This window comes from Phyllostomus discolor, chromosome 1, assembly GCF_004126475.2.
Source record: "Phyllostomus discolor isolate MPI-MPIP mPhyDis1 chromosome 1, mPhyDis1.pri.v3, whole genome shotgun sequence".
Classification (NCBI taxonomy): domain Eukaryota; kingdom Metazoa; phylum Chordata; class Mammalia; order Chiroptera; family Phyllostomidae; genus Phyllostomus; species Phyllostomus discolor.
Genome location: NC_040903.2, coordinates 2099454 through 2112124, shown reverse-complemented (window position 1 = coordinate 2112124; position 12671 = coordinate 2099454). Strand labels below are relative to the sequence as shown.

General features: G+C 66.5%; 1 protein-coding gene across 1 annotated transcript in view; it reads left to right on the top strand.

The window, feature by feature from the left end:
* The first annotated feature begins 5093 nt into the window (after positions 1 to 5093).
* SH3TC1 (SH3 domain and tetratricopeptide repeats 1) overlaps positions 5094 to 12671 on the top strand; it is a 37530-nt gene continuing 29952 nt past the window's right edge. Inside the window, exon 1 of the mRNA XM_028503761.2 lies at positions 5094 to 5239. The gene's annotated coding sequence lies outside the window, so the exon portion shown is untranslated. The remainder of the gene's footprint in view (positions 5240 to 12671) is intronic.

Genomic DNA, 12671 nt, shown 5'->3' with positions numbered 1-12671 from the left:
GGGGAGGAGCGGGCTCAGAGGCGAGCACCTGCCCAGCCCAGGCCCCATGGAGGGAGCAGGAGGCATGACCTGCTCCGCACCGCCCCCCCCACCCCCCCGCACACCCTCCCAGTAACGGCAGCCTGGCCGGGCCGTTTCCTAGGGCTGTGGAAGTTTGTTCTCTCGCTATTCACTGTTTGGGGGGCCAGACGCCTGAAATCAAGGTCTCGGGGAGCTGTGTTCCCCAATAGCTCTGGGGGAGGATTCTTCCTCTCCCACTGGCTTCTGGGGGCTCCCGGCCTTCCTGGGCTGCGGCGGGGCCCTCCCGTCTCTGCCCTGTCCTCACGGGGCCTCCGGTTCCATGGGTCACCATGTTTTGCCCATATAACATGCACTATTGTGCCCACATTTTTGAGGGAAAAATAAGGATGCACATTATACATGGGTGTTACTAATTCCGTATTTATATACCCTGAAATGAAAGATTTTTTCCCCCTGAAAGTCTGGGCCAAAGACGTGGGTGCGCATCATCCATGGCAGACTACGGGAATCCCCTCTTCACGAGAGGTCCGGAGCCCTCGGGTGGAGGGTCCACCCATGTCCGGCTGGACCTCCTGTGAACTAATCACATCTGCAAAGACTCTTTCCAAATAAGGTCGCATCCCAGGCCCCGGGGGTTGGGACCTCAGCATATCTTTCCGGGGGACACAACTCAACCTAGTACAGTCCCCCCACAACAGCCTGGGAGGGGAGCTCGGGCGGGGGGGCTCCCAGGGGGAGAGAAGAAAGCTGGGGCCCGGAGAAGCTGGGTCACCCAGGAGCCAGCGCCCCAGCAGGCCGGGAGCTCCCGGGCCCTCCCAGCCATGTGACCATGTGACCAATCTCCCGTGTCCCCACTTATCCGTGATGATCTGGGGGCAGGCCCAGCAGAGGACTCAGAGGCAGGGAGACCAGCTCTTGTCCTGAGCGGCACTCGGCCCGGAAGAGATGCTGGGATGGGCCTTTGGGGGACCGGTCATGAGCCTCACCTGGAAACCTGCCTGCCCCATCCCGACATTCCCTGATGGCGAGCAGCGCCCTGGTCTTCAGGACCAGGGACCTCGCTGAAGGACCAGTACTGTGGATGAAGAAGGGGCCACGCACTGACCCCGACACACTCACAGGAGCACCGTGTGGGGGGCCCTGCAAGCCCAAAGACCGAAGTAACCCCACGGATGGTCCGAACACAGAGACCCCTGCCCAGGGCAGGCCATGGTGAGCAGTCACCTGCAGGCCTGGAGCTTCCTTGACAAAGGTCGGTCTTTGCCTTTGAGATTGTCTGTAGTCTCCGTGCACCTAGGAGGACACACCTGTGACCTTGTCTGTCGTGTTGTGCGTCTCGAATGACACTCCTTTGGAATGTCAGAGCACTCTTGCCCGGGTCCCTTAAAGGCACTCACCAGGGCACCAGAGCCGGGACCATGTCACCGTCCTGCTGCCCACGCACTATCCCTGGCTCCATCCCCGGCTCCGTGAGTGGCGCCCACCCTGCGCCCGCCCCCCGCGACAGAGGCCGGTCTCTCTCCCTCCAGCCTACTTTCTCTCTGACCCCAGAGACCCCCCGGCTCTGCTTTCTCGCGCCCCTTTGCCTGCCGCCCACGGATTCCGGGGAACCGCTCCCGTCTCCTCCTGAGTCTCGTGGAGAAAACAAGCTGCGGAACTGCCCTTCTCCGGGGCATCTTCGCCATCGGCTGAGACTCTGTGACCCTTTCCCTCAGTTTGGCTCCGATGGGCTCCGAAGACTTCCCTGAGGCCGGAGATTCTTTCGTGGGCGACACTCTTACATGATTAAGAATCGAGGGTCTGGCAAGTGGGGAGAGCAGGGGAACCCAGGCCACCACTCCCTGGGAAGGTCACACCCCTCTCCTCTGTGGAGGGGAGACTCTGGGCACGCGGCCCCCTGGGGCGCTTCCACTGGGGTCACCCACAGATGTCTTGCCCCACCCGGTACTAGAGCACGCCGCGGTCAATCTTCCCGTTCCCCACTAGAGGGCAGTGGTGGGCGGAGGCGGCTCCTCCAGGTCCGGAGGGAGCGGTGTGGGCACAGGAGAACCCCGGCCCAGGGCGGGAGGAGCGGGGCTTGCTCAGAGTCACCCGGGGAGAGAACTGCCACGGCTCCTGGGCTCCCGGGGCTGGAGGGGAGACGCAGCCGGGGCACGTGACAACGCCCGAACACCCGGCAAACTGGGGGGTGGGGCGGGGGCGGGGGCGGGGGATCAGAGGCCCCAGGAGCCCGGGGCTCAGAAACAGTTTCATGGAGAACCTTGCCTCCGCAGGACGGTTTCCGTCATCACACTCATCACGTTTCTTCCGATGACCGACACAACCATCCTCTGGTCACCGACAGGATGCACACACAGAAAGCACAGGAGAAGCGCAGGGAGCGCCTGCCCCTGGCGGCCCAGCGACAATGGCGACCACGGCAGATGGCATGTTGTTCTGTCCGCCGCTGTCTTCCTCTCACCAGCGCTTTCAGGAGCAGAGACGGGCTGCGGGCCTCCGCGCCGCTGTGAAGTCCCGCCCCCCGGCCTCCGAGACCAGCGCAGTGGGGACTGATTTCATAGGGCCGACGTCTCTTGGGTGGGCGTCCAGCGTCCAGACCCCCTCCTGCTCCCAGCCCAGCCTGGGAGTGGTGAGGGCAGCCCCTGTGACCGAGTCAGAATCAGTTCAAGTCCCTGTGGCCTTGGGCTGTAGCCCGACCACTTTTCTTTTCTTTTTTTAGATTTTATTTCTTTATTATTAGAGAGAGGGGAAGGGAGGGAGTCAGAGAGGGAGAGAAACATCACCATGTGGTTGCCTCTCACACCCCCCACACTGGAGACCTGGCCCACAACCCAGGCACGTGCCCTGACTGGGAATCGAACCGGTGACCCTTTACTTTGCAGTCCGGCTCTCAGTCCACTGAGCCACACCAGCCAGGGTGCCAACCCCCTTTTCACACGCGAAGCTGTGGAAGGGGCCACGCCTGTCCCTGCCTGGCCCGCAGGCCACCACCTTCTCCCGGCCCGTTTCTGTCTCCCCCGGCCGCCGCTCCAGGGCCGAGCCCGTCCGTCCAACGCAGAGCTGGGCCTGGGGGTCTGGGCCTGGCTGCACTCACCTGCCCTCTAGGATCTTCTCGCTTCGGGTGGCATCACTCGGAGTGCTCCCACACGTCCCTCAGGGCCACCGTCCCCGTCCCCGTGTCACTCACCCGGGCTCCTGCAGGGGCAGGACACTCGTCTTGAGAAGGGCCCCCATCGGTCAGTCCCGGCCTCGGAGGAAGGGTCTCGGTCGGTGGGAGGAAGGTGGTCTTGTCTTTATTCCTTTAAAGCAAGAGTTCTAGAATGGCCTTTAAAAGGGGACGGTGGCCCTGGCTGGCGTGGCTTAGTAGATTGAGCTTGGGCTGCGAACCACAGCATCTCCGGTTCGATTCCCAGTCAGGGCACGTGCCTGGGTTGTGGGCCAGGTCCCCAGTAGGGGGCGCATGAGAGGCAACCACACACTGATGTTTCTCTCCCTCTCTTTCTCCTTCCCTTCCCCTCTCTCAGAAATTAAACAAATAAAATCTTTTTTTTTTTTTTTTTTTCAGAAATAAACGCCTGAAGTCACACAACCAGTCGGGGAGCAGTGGTCCCGTCCCTGGTGGTCCGCAGGTCTTTGGGGGACCGGGGAGGCAGTGTGGGCCCCAGGTGACTGCCCACCTGTGTGAGTCATCAGTGGGGGACGTGATGTGGGCCCAGACTTGCCCGGCTGAGGAGGGTCCGTGAGAAACTAGTAAGATTCCCTGTGTAGCGGAGTGAGGAAACAGAAAAATGGCTCAACGGGGAGTTTTGGGGTGGGGGCGGTGTACTGGGGGAAGGACGGCCGAGCAGTCAGCAGCCGGGTGATGAACCGCAAGGCCCGCCCCCCCGGAGGTGCCTGACAGCAGACGGTCTGCGCCCCTTAGTCAGGGCCAGGGCCGGACAAGCCCGAGACACGGGAACCCCAACCAGAGCAGGACCCCAGATGCCTGCCCGCTCCTTGCAACGCGTCAGCATGTCCAACGGCTCACCCGGAAAGCTCGAGAGCATCCTGTTGAGATCCTCCCCGGGGACCCCCCCACCCCCCCAGGACTTCCCGTCTACGGGAAGCAGATAAAACCCTGGGATGAAGGAGGCCAGCAGCTCCTCTCTGAGGACACGCCTCCCCCCTCCCCTCCCCAGGGGTCGTCTTTGCCGCTTCTCCCCTCAGCTCTCAGGACCCAGACGGGGCCCGCATCCGGGGGGCAGGGGCAGCGGCCACTCGTCCCCCACCCTGTCCCCAGGGACCTTCCTTTGCCGCTCTGATCTTGGCCTTAATAAACCCACTCTCGCTCTCACTGGCACTCCTGCCTCGACCTTCTCCCTGCGCGGTCAGGAACCCGGAGTCGCCTGCCCAGACTGGGGCTGGGCCAGCCCCCCCAACCCCTCATATGTGGGAGGGGTCCGGTGGCAGGCAGAGCCCTCAGGAACATGTCACGAGCCCCAATTCCTGGGCCCTGTTTCCCTGAGGCCCCCCCGGGGGAGCCACTGGGAGCGAGTTTAGGGCGCAGTCTCTCTGGACACCAGCCGGAGAGCAGCCCACGTCGGAGACCCACTGCGGGCGTCGTGCTGGGCCCAGCACCCGGCGCCTGCTCAGCGGCCGTTTGCGGAACTCCAGGCAGCTGCCCTGCAGGGCCCGCTGCCGCAGCCAGCTCTTCCCAGCCCGGGGCGGAGAGGGCGCTAGCAGCCGTCCAAGGGCCCAGCCCCCTCCTCTAAGAGGTGGTGACAGGGTGCAGCACCTGTGCCCAGGTGAGGCCAGTCCACAGCCCACTAGGTGGCTGTGGGGGCCCAGCCGCCGCCCCCCCCCCCCCCCCCCCCCCGCCCCGAGGCTGCCGGCCCCGCCCCGCTCGGGAATGCCGGCGGCCCCTCCGAGGTGCGGGCTCTGGAATGCGGGCCGGGCGGAATGCTGACACTTCCCGCCGGCCCCTGGACGGGCGATAAGGAGGGGAAAGGTCAGCGAGGAGACTTGGCCCCTTCCTGGTGGGGCGGGTCGGCCCGGGCGCAGCCAATGACCCGAGGACTGCTCGGGCCACCCAATCGGAGCCGGAGCCGGGAGGGCCAGGCTCGCTGAGAACGTGCGCCTTCCTGTCCCCGTTCTGTGCGGCACTCTGGGGACCCTCGGAGGGGACCCCGGGGAGCCTCTCTCCCTTCCTCGGCAGCGGCAGCGTCGGCCCCCTGGCAGGGTAAGTTCTAGACCCCTGGGCTGGGTCTGCCCCTGGAGGGGCTGTCCCCACACTGGGGCCCCAAGCCCCACGCTGGGTCACCTATCGGAACTGGTGGGCTGCACCCCAACACTGGGCTGGCTGGGGAGCAGTGGTGTCCCCACTCCTGAGACAGGGGCCGAGAGCCCGGCGGGTGGAGCTGGATGTCCTCAAGGTGGCAGCTGTACGGTGGGCCGGTGCTGCCCGTGGGTCGCATGGAGCAAGTGGTGTCGTGCTGGGTCAGTGCGGTGTCCACACACGGTCAGCAGAGGCCGCCCAGCAGCCCTGCAGAGGGGCAGGAGCCGGGGGCCCGGGCCAGCTGGGTCCTGGCTTCCCCTCTCCCTGGAGGTCTGCACTGCAGGGAGGGGTCTCTGCTCCTCCTCCTCCTTCCCTGCCCCCACCCAGGTCCCCCCCCCCTACGGGGCCAAAGTCCCAGAAGCCTTGGGAACCGCCCCTCCTTCCCTGGGGGTGGGCCTGAGAGTGGGTTTTGAGCAGGGTGAGGGCCTGCCCCGGAGGGGGTGAAGGAGAGGCAGGCTGCACGAGCTGGCTGGGGGAGGGGGGGCAGCTCCATGGCCCCAGCAGAGCCGCACCTGTCTGAGCCTCAATCTCCCCACGGGCACAGGGAGCCTGCGGATCGTCCCTCTCTGCCCACAGGGTGGTGGGATCCACTCCCCGCGGGTGCAGCCCAAGGCAGAGCGTTGCGCACAGGACTCCACTTACCGCCCAGTCCTGTATTTGTGGCGGGCAGGCCTGCTGGCGGTCACGGCGCGCCCCGGCTGTGAGCTCCCCTGAGGAGCTTTGCAGCCCAGGTCCTCGCCGCCTCGGCCACTGGGGGCTCTTTCAGTGGCTCCTCGTCCCCTGACGCCCGGTCACTGCGGGACCTCACTTGTCCTCCGTTCATTCACTCACCCGCCGCTCCCTCTCTCTCTCCTTGCCTTCCTGGCACGGCCCGTGGGGCTCGTCCTGGGTGGGTTCTGGCCGGTCCTGGAGCCCGTCGCAGGCCCAGAGCCCTGACCTGGGCGCCAGGAGAACGGTCTCAGGGCCCGAGGCCCCGCTGTGCTCAGGGCTTGCCCGCCACTCCCTGGCGTCTTCCGCTTCAGGGCCTCCCGGCCGGCAGAGCCTGGACACAGAAGCGTGCATGCCGACCTGGGCACGTACGCGTGTCTGTACGTGTGAAGTACGCTCGATCACGTCCACACACGCATGTCTGCAAGTTAGTGTGCTGGGTTGGCCAAAAAAGTCCGTTCGGTTTTTTCCACAAAACAAAAGACACGTTTGTCATTTTCACCAATAGCTTTATTGATCTGGATGTTTTGAGTCTGTCGGCGATCTCCCGCTCACGGCTTCTCGTGGGGAGAGGCCGGGGGGCTGCTGAGCACCTTCCAGCACAGAGTACAGCCCCGCGGCAAAGAACTGTCTGGCCAAAACGTCAGCAGCACCACGGAACTCCACAAACCACTTCTGACACGTCCAATAAATCTCAGCACCTTCTCCACACACCTTTTCCTGGGCTTCAGCTGCGTTTTTACCTTTCTTGAAATAATGAAGCATAACACGCCGAAAGTGTTGCGTGTTTTCTTCCACCTTCAATATTAAAATGGCTGCACAAAAATGCACCCATTTCGATAAGGTGTTTTTTAAATGCAGGCCCACGGGACAGCCGTCACAAAACGATCTAACAAGATTGTTGAAGGCGAAGTTAAGGACAACTAAGCGCGGCCCGCGGCACCGCACGGGAAAAACGTGAGGGACTTTTTGGCCAACCCGGTGGAGGTGCACCTGCCCCGTGAATATATGTAAACACGTCTGTACGTGTCCCGGCCCGTGTATTCACATGCCGCATGCATGCATGTCGCTAGTACGGGTCTCTATTTATCACCTGTGCACCTGCGTGTAGTGAGCCGTGAGTTCACGCTGCTGTCTCCCACCCCACCTCTCCGCCCGGGGCGGGGGGGCCTCCTGCGTCTCCCCTCGGTTTCCTGCACCGTCCCCCGTTCTGATAGCCAGGTCACCCTCCCTCCTCGCCCACCGGTTCACGTCTAGCCGCCCCGTCCCGGCACAGCAGTGAGGACTCGGGACCGGGCCCCCTCGGGGAGCCGCTCCGTCCGCTGCAGCCCAGTGCACACGTGCGGCCCGTCGTCCTCCATCCCTGACCCACCCCCCACGGCCGGGGCTGCCCGGGGCGCCCTGCCCCCTCCAGGGAGGCTGCTGTATGGGTTCATCCAGTCGCTCCCTGTCTCGTCGCCCGCTGTGTCCACCCCCCGGGTCCCTGCTCCCTGAAGGTGTTCTCATTTGCATATGTGCTGGGTGCTGCCCAGCCCAGTGTCTGTTGATGAGAGGGGAGTGTCGTGTGCCCCCCGGCACAGCATCAGGCAGAAGCGCCGCCTGGCCAACAGGGTCATCCCCTGAGGGGCCAGCCCAGGGCAGGGGTCCTAACCTGAGAGCTGGAGAGGGGGCTGACACACGGCCAATGGGCTGCCCGCCTCTCCCCACTTCCCGCGTCGCCGACCTTCCCCTGCCGGCTCCTCGCGCTGCAGGGCGTGGCGGGAGCGTGGCGGGAGCGTGGGCTACCTGACACCCAGGGTGTTTCCAAGGCGCTGCTGCTGCTGTACCGAGCATCCACACCCTGCCACCCTGCCGCCTGCAGAGCCACTTCCCGGAGGCGGGGCGGCTGGTCAAAGGGTGGACGCATGTGAGGTTCGATGGCCGCCGGTTGGCAGCTGCCCTCGGCCCGGCCCGGGGAACCGCTTCTCCGCCGCCCCCGGAGGTGTGCCGACGTGCCCGGTGCAGCCAGGTGGGCGGGCACAGGGTCTTGGGGTCACTCTGCGCCTCTGGATGGGGGGCCGAGCATCACTGCAGACACTTTAATAAGCCCACAGACGGGGGGCGGGCAGCGCCCGCGCCGGCCCTCGCGGCTCTCCCTCCCAGCCCCTGGTCTTCCCTCCTGGCCTGGCCTCGGGGTTGCCTGCGCAGGCGGCTCTGCCTGAACACGGCTGCTGGCAGGGGACCAGCCCAGCCGGGCTCTGCCCCGGGACCAGCAGGGGTCTTGTTTGTTAAAAATTAAAAGTAAAAGAACCGAGAAGAACACCAGACAGATCCCACGTGCAGTGCCCTGCACCAGATGCCCGGCCAGGCCCCGCCCGCTCGCTTCCCGAAGCCGGGAGTTCTGGGGACGGGGTGGCCCGGGGCGGAGCAGGGCCAGTAGGTGTGGGGCTGGGCGAGGCTGCCAGCCCCGGCCCTGCCCCTCTGGATAACAGGGTAACAAGGTCTCTCCTGGGTGGGACCCCAGATCCACGCCAGGGGCGCTGGGCCCAGGAGCTACAAGAGCTCAGAACCGATGCTCTTCCTCCCTGTCACCCCGCCTCGTGCCGAGTGCCGCGTGTGGTCAGTGTGGGTGTGCGAGATGCGGACACTCGGGGAGGCTGTGCGGGGGGCAGGAGGGGGAGGACGTGCCCACCCCGTAGTGGGTGCTCCGGATACGTTCCCCCCGCCCCCGCAGCATGACCTGTGAGGCCCACAGCTGGGCGGCTGGCGTGGGAAGGGCGCAGGTGTGGATCTGCACTTCGGTCTGGCGGGGTTGCTGCTCGTTGTCATCCAGGAGCCTGTGACCCGGGCCCCGTCCCCAGAGAGCAGAGCACCGTGGCCAGGTCCCACCCAGCCGGTTGCACCAGACGAGGCCGGGAGAGGCCCTGGAGTCCACTGCCTGCTGCGTGATCTCCTCCAAGCCAGCTGCTCCCTCCCTGGAGAGCCGGGAAGAGAGGGTGGGACCGGACCCCGGACGGCAGGAGAAGGGTGGGCGTGGCGCGTGACTTTGCCTGCTCAGAGGCTCGAGTTGCCCGGGACCCTTCCCTTCTGCAGGGTCTGAGGCGCTTGGCTGGGCTGCTGCCCCCCTTGCGGGTGCTTCTGTTTGTTAGTCATTCAACAAACATGTGCTGAGCACCCCGTCCATGGCCTTGAGGGTGCTCTCGATTTCACCAGCGGGCAGCCTGGATAGAGGCCCCCATCACAGCATGGTGTGATCGGGGCCCTGGGGGTGGGAGGGCTGGCTTGTCTTCTGTCAGCAAAGGCCGTGGAAGGAGGTGACAGGTGGGGAGACCTGTGGGGGGTAGGCAGGAGCTGAGGTCAATGCCTGGGGGAGGTCACCAGGAAGGGGGATGTGCACACGCCAGGGCCTTGGGGGACACGTGGGGTCCGGAGCCCAAGCACCCCCACCGTGGCACTGGGCAGGGCCCAGGTGCCAGCAGGTGGGGGAAAGCGAAGGACCCAGAGCGAGTGGCAGAGGGGCCGGCTCCGGAGTCTGGGTTTCAGGGAATGAATGGGCAGGAGGGCTGGGTCACGGCAGGGGGCAGGGGTGAGGCAGGCCCAGCCCTCCTCCCCGAGGCGGCACCCCGGGTCATCAGTGTGGACGTGGGTGGCTCTGGAAGGCCCACCCGGCCACTGGTACTGGAGAGGTGTGGCAGTCTGGGGACGGGAGGAGGGCAGGGCCAGCTGGGCACGGTGTCACCTGGGAGGCCAGTGGGCGAGGCCGGGGAAGTGACCCTTGCCCTGAGCAGCAGGGTGGGTGCCGGTGGCCCTGACAGGACAGTTTCAGGGAGGGGGTGAGGCGAGGCTGTTGCGGGGAGGGGGGGAGAGAGGGACGGGGCTGGGCCCAGGAGCCTGCTGGCAGCGCCCCAAGGGCTGACGGCACCCCAGGTCGCGGCACGGCCTGCAGGGACACCGGGGAGCCCTGTGGCAACTCCCTCCAGCCCTCCTGACCCTTGGTTTCCTCGGCGACGGGTCCTGGTGAGGACGGTGTTCACAGTGTGTTCTTGGTGGGGTTAATGTTTGCACAGGCCAAGTCCAGCCCCTCCCCCACCCGGTGGCTGGGCTCCGGAGAGTGTCCAGCATTCCAGCGGCGTGCGGGGGTCCCACACCCTGAGCCAGGCATGTTGGGGTTCTGGGGAGAGAGGTCCGGTGGGGTCGGGGTATCCCTGGGTCTCATTATCAGCTGGGGTGGTGTCTCAGGCTCCCAGGGGCAGCGGCAGTGTCCGCTCGGTGCACCCCCTCCTGGTCACCCCACAACCTTGGGCCTGCTGGCTACAGTGTGGCAGGTGACAAGGAGGAGGGACCGGCCCAGGCCTTGCCCAGGTGTGGGCCCTGAAAACAGCCTTGAGTGCCTCTCTGACCAGCTTCCGCCCGGTACCCAAGGGCCTTTCGCCGGGGGGCTCGGGAGGGAGCAGCCCTTCCCCGGAAGCTCTGCCGCGGGCGGGGGCGCAGCCACCCTGAGCGTCCCCCCCTGCAGTGAAGGAGCCCCCTGTGCAGACAAGCCCAGGCCCCCCACTGGGCCGCTGAGGCAGGCAGCGGTTCCCCGCCCGGAGGGCCGCACCACCCGATGGATGGGGGCCGGAGCCGGACGGGGGCCCAGGCCAGGCGGGGGCGGGCCCAGGCCGTGGGAACTGCTGACCACTTCCTGCAGGCCGCGACCCGGCCCGGGGTGGCCAGGGGTCATCTGGGAAGCCTGCTGGTCCCGACGCCCTTGTTTTGCAAAGAGCAGTATCTGAAGTCACGGGGCCTAGCGCCCGCGCATCCAGGATCCGCGGGGTTTCAGCCACGGGGGCGAGAGTCATGGATGCGCGGAAGCCTGTCCCAGCCCTTCCCGTGGGGCCGGGCTCCAGGCCAGCGGCCTCTGCCTTTGTTCCTGAGACACGTCCGAGCTCAGACTCGGTGCAGGGGAGCTCGCCGGGAAAGGCCTCCCCGGGGGGGTCCCCGGACCCGGGGGAGGGACTGGGGAATGTGCTCCGTGGAAGGTGGCGTCGGTGACCCCGTGTCTTCCTGGGGAACTGCATTAGGCTCGGTCACGTCTGCACGTCACGACGTGGAACCGGAGACTGGCAAAGACAGGGGTGCTGCGGGGCGTGGGGCCAGGGCAGGGCGAGCACGTGCACCCGGTGGGACCTGGGCTGGGCTGCCCCCTCGCAGCCCCTGTCCCCACGAAAGGGCCCAGTGACCTGGGGGGGGCCGTCTCTGCCTGAGCCCCCTCCCCCTCTGTGAGCCTGCAGGGCTGGCTCCCCTGTGGCCTGTCTCCGGCCCCACCTCCTCCGTTCTCGGCGTCGGTTCTGGATGGCACAGGTAACCAGCTAACGCTGCCCCGGGTTCACGGTCACGGCCGTGACTAGCCGGGGAGCGGGCAGCACCAGCTTCCTAGTGTCCGGAGCCAGCTTCAGGCATGGGAGCGTCTGTAGCGGCCTGAGCTCGGACGCCCGTCCTGCCCTCCTGGGACGTCCTCATGACCTTGAACCCTATGCACCCTGACCCCAGTGTGGCGGGGGCACCTGTGCGCAGGCCCCTCCTGCTCTGGCGGGTGATCCTGAGATCCGCCTCCACTAAGCCCACCCCGGTCTCCAGAGCAGGGTCCCCACCCCCGCGGGCACGTCCGGCCCACCGGCCACCTCGGGCTGTGCCTGCCGTCACGCAGCCGTGGCAGGGTTGGGCAGAGACCTGCCCCCGGCCCCTCGCACGGGCCCGGGCCCTGGGACGGCCAGGGGAAGGACCGGCCAGCTGTCGTGGCCCCGCCCGCCCCCTCACCTAAGGTCACAGGACCACGTCGGGGGCTGCTGAGCTCGAGGGCCCTTAGGGGTCGCCAAGCCCAGCTCCACCGTCGGAAAGGGGGACACCGAGGCCCTGGGAGGTGCAGGGCCACCAGAGGGGCACGAGGCCAGGCTGGGCCGGGGTTGAGGTCGGCCTTTCCCATCTCCCGGGTGGGGGCTGTGGGCCCGCCCCGGGCTGCAGCCTCCAGGAGGGACCCGTGTTTAGAAAGCCCTCGGACCTGGAAGGCAGGGTTATGGAAGCCTGCGGGGGGAGCACAGGGGGCAGGGGGCAGCGGCGCTGGGCTCCGCCGGGGAAGCCTGGGGAAGCCCCCGCTGGCCGGGGGCCACGGGCACAGCTGCGCAGCCAGACAAACAGGACGCGGGGCTCGGGCCGTGGGGACAATGGCCAGGACGGGAAATGTGTCCAGACCCTTCTGTGGAGCTGGGGCCTGCCCGGGGCCTCCTCTTCCCACACGGTTTCCAGCAAAACAAGCAGCAGGAGCCAAGCCCGTCGGGTGCTGCAGGAGGCGGGTTCCGGAATGCGGGCTGCAGCCCAGGGCCGCCTCACACGCGGGGCCAAGGCCAAGGGCAGGCCTGCAGGAAGGAGGCCTCGTGCCCTGGCCCGGCTCCTCCTCGAGGTTCCCCGGGCCTCATGGGGCCGCAGGCCAGGCCAGGGCTGTTGGGGGGCGTCTGGGCCCAGGGACTGGCCATCCAGACCGGCTCCTCTCTGCCTGAGCCTGCAGAGCCCCACGCCCTGGCCCGGGGGAGGCTGGGACACAGGCGTCCGGTACCTGCACAGTAACTGAGTTTGGCTGCGTTGCACGCTCTGTGCCTGGCCGGCTGCAGGA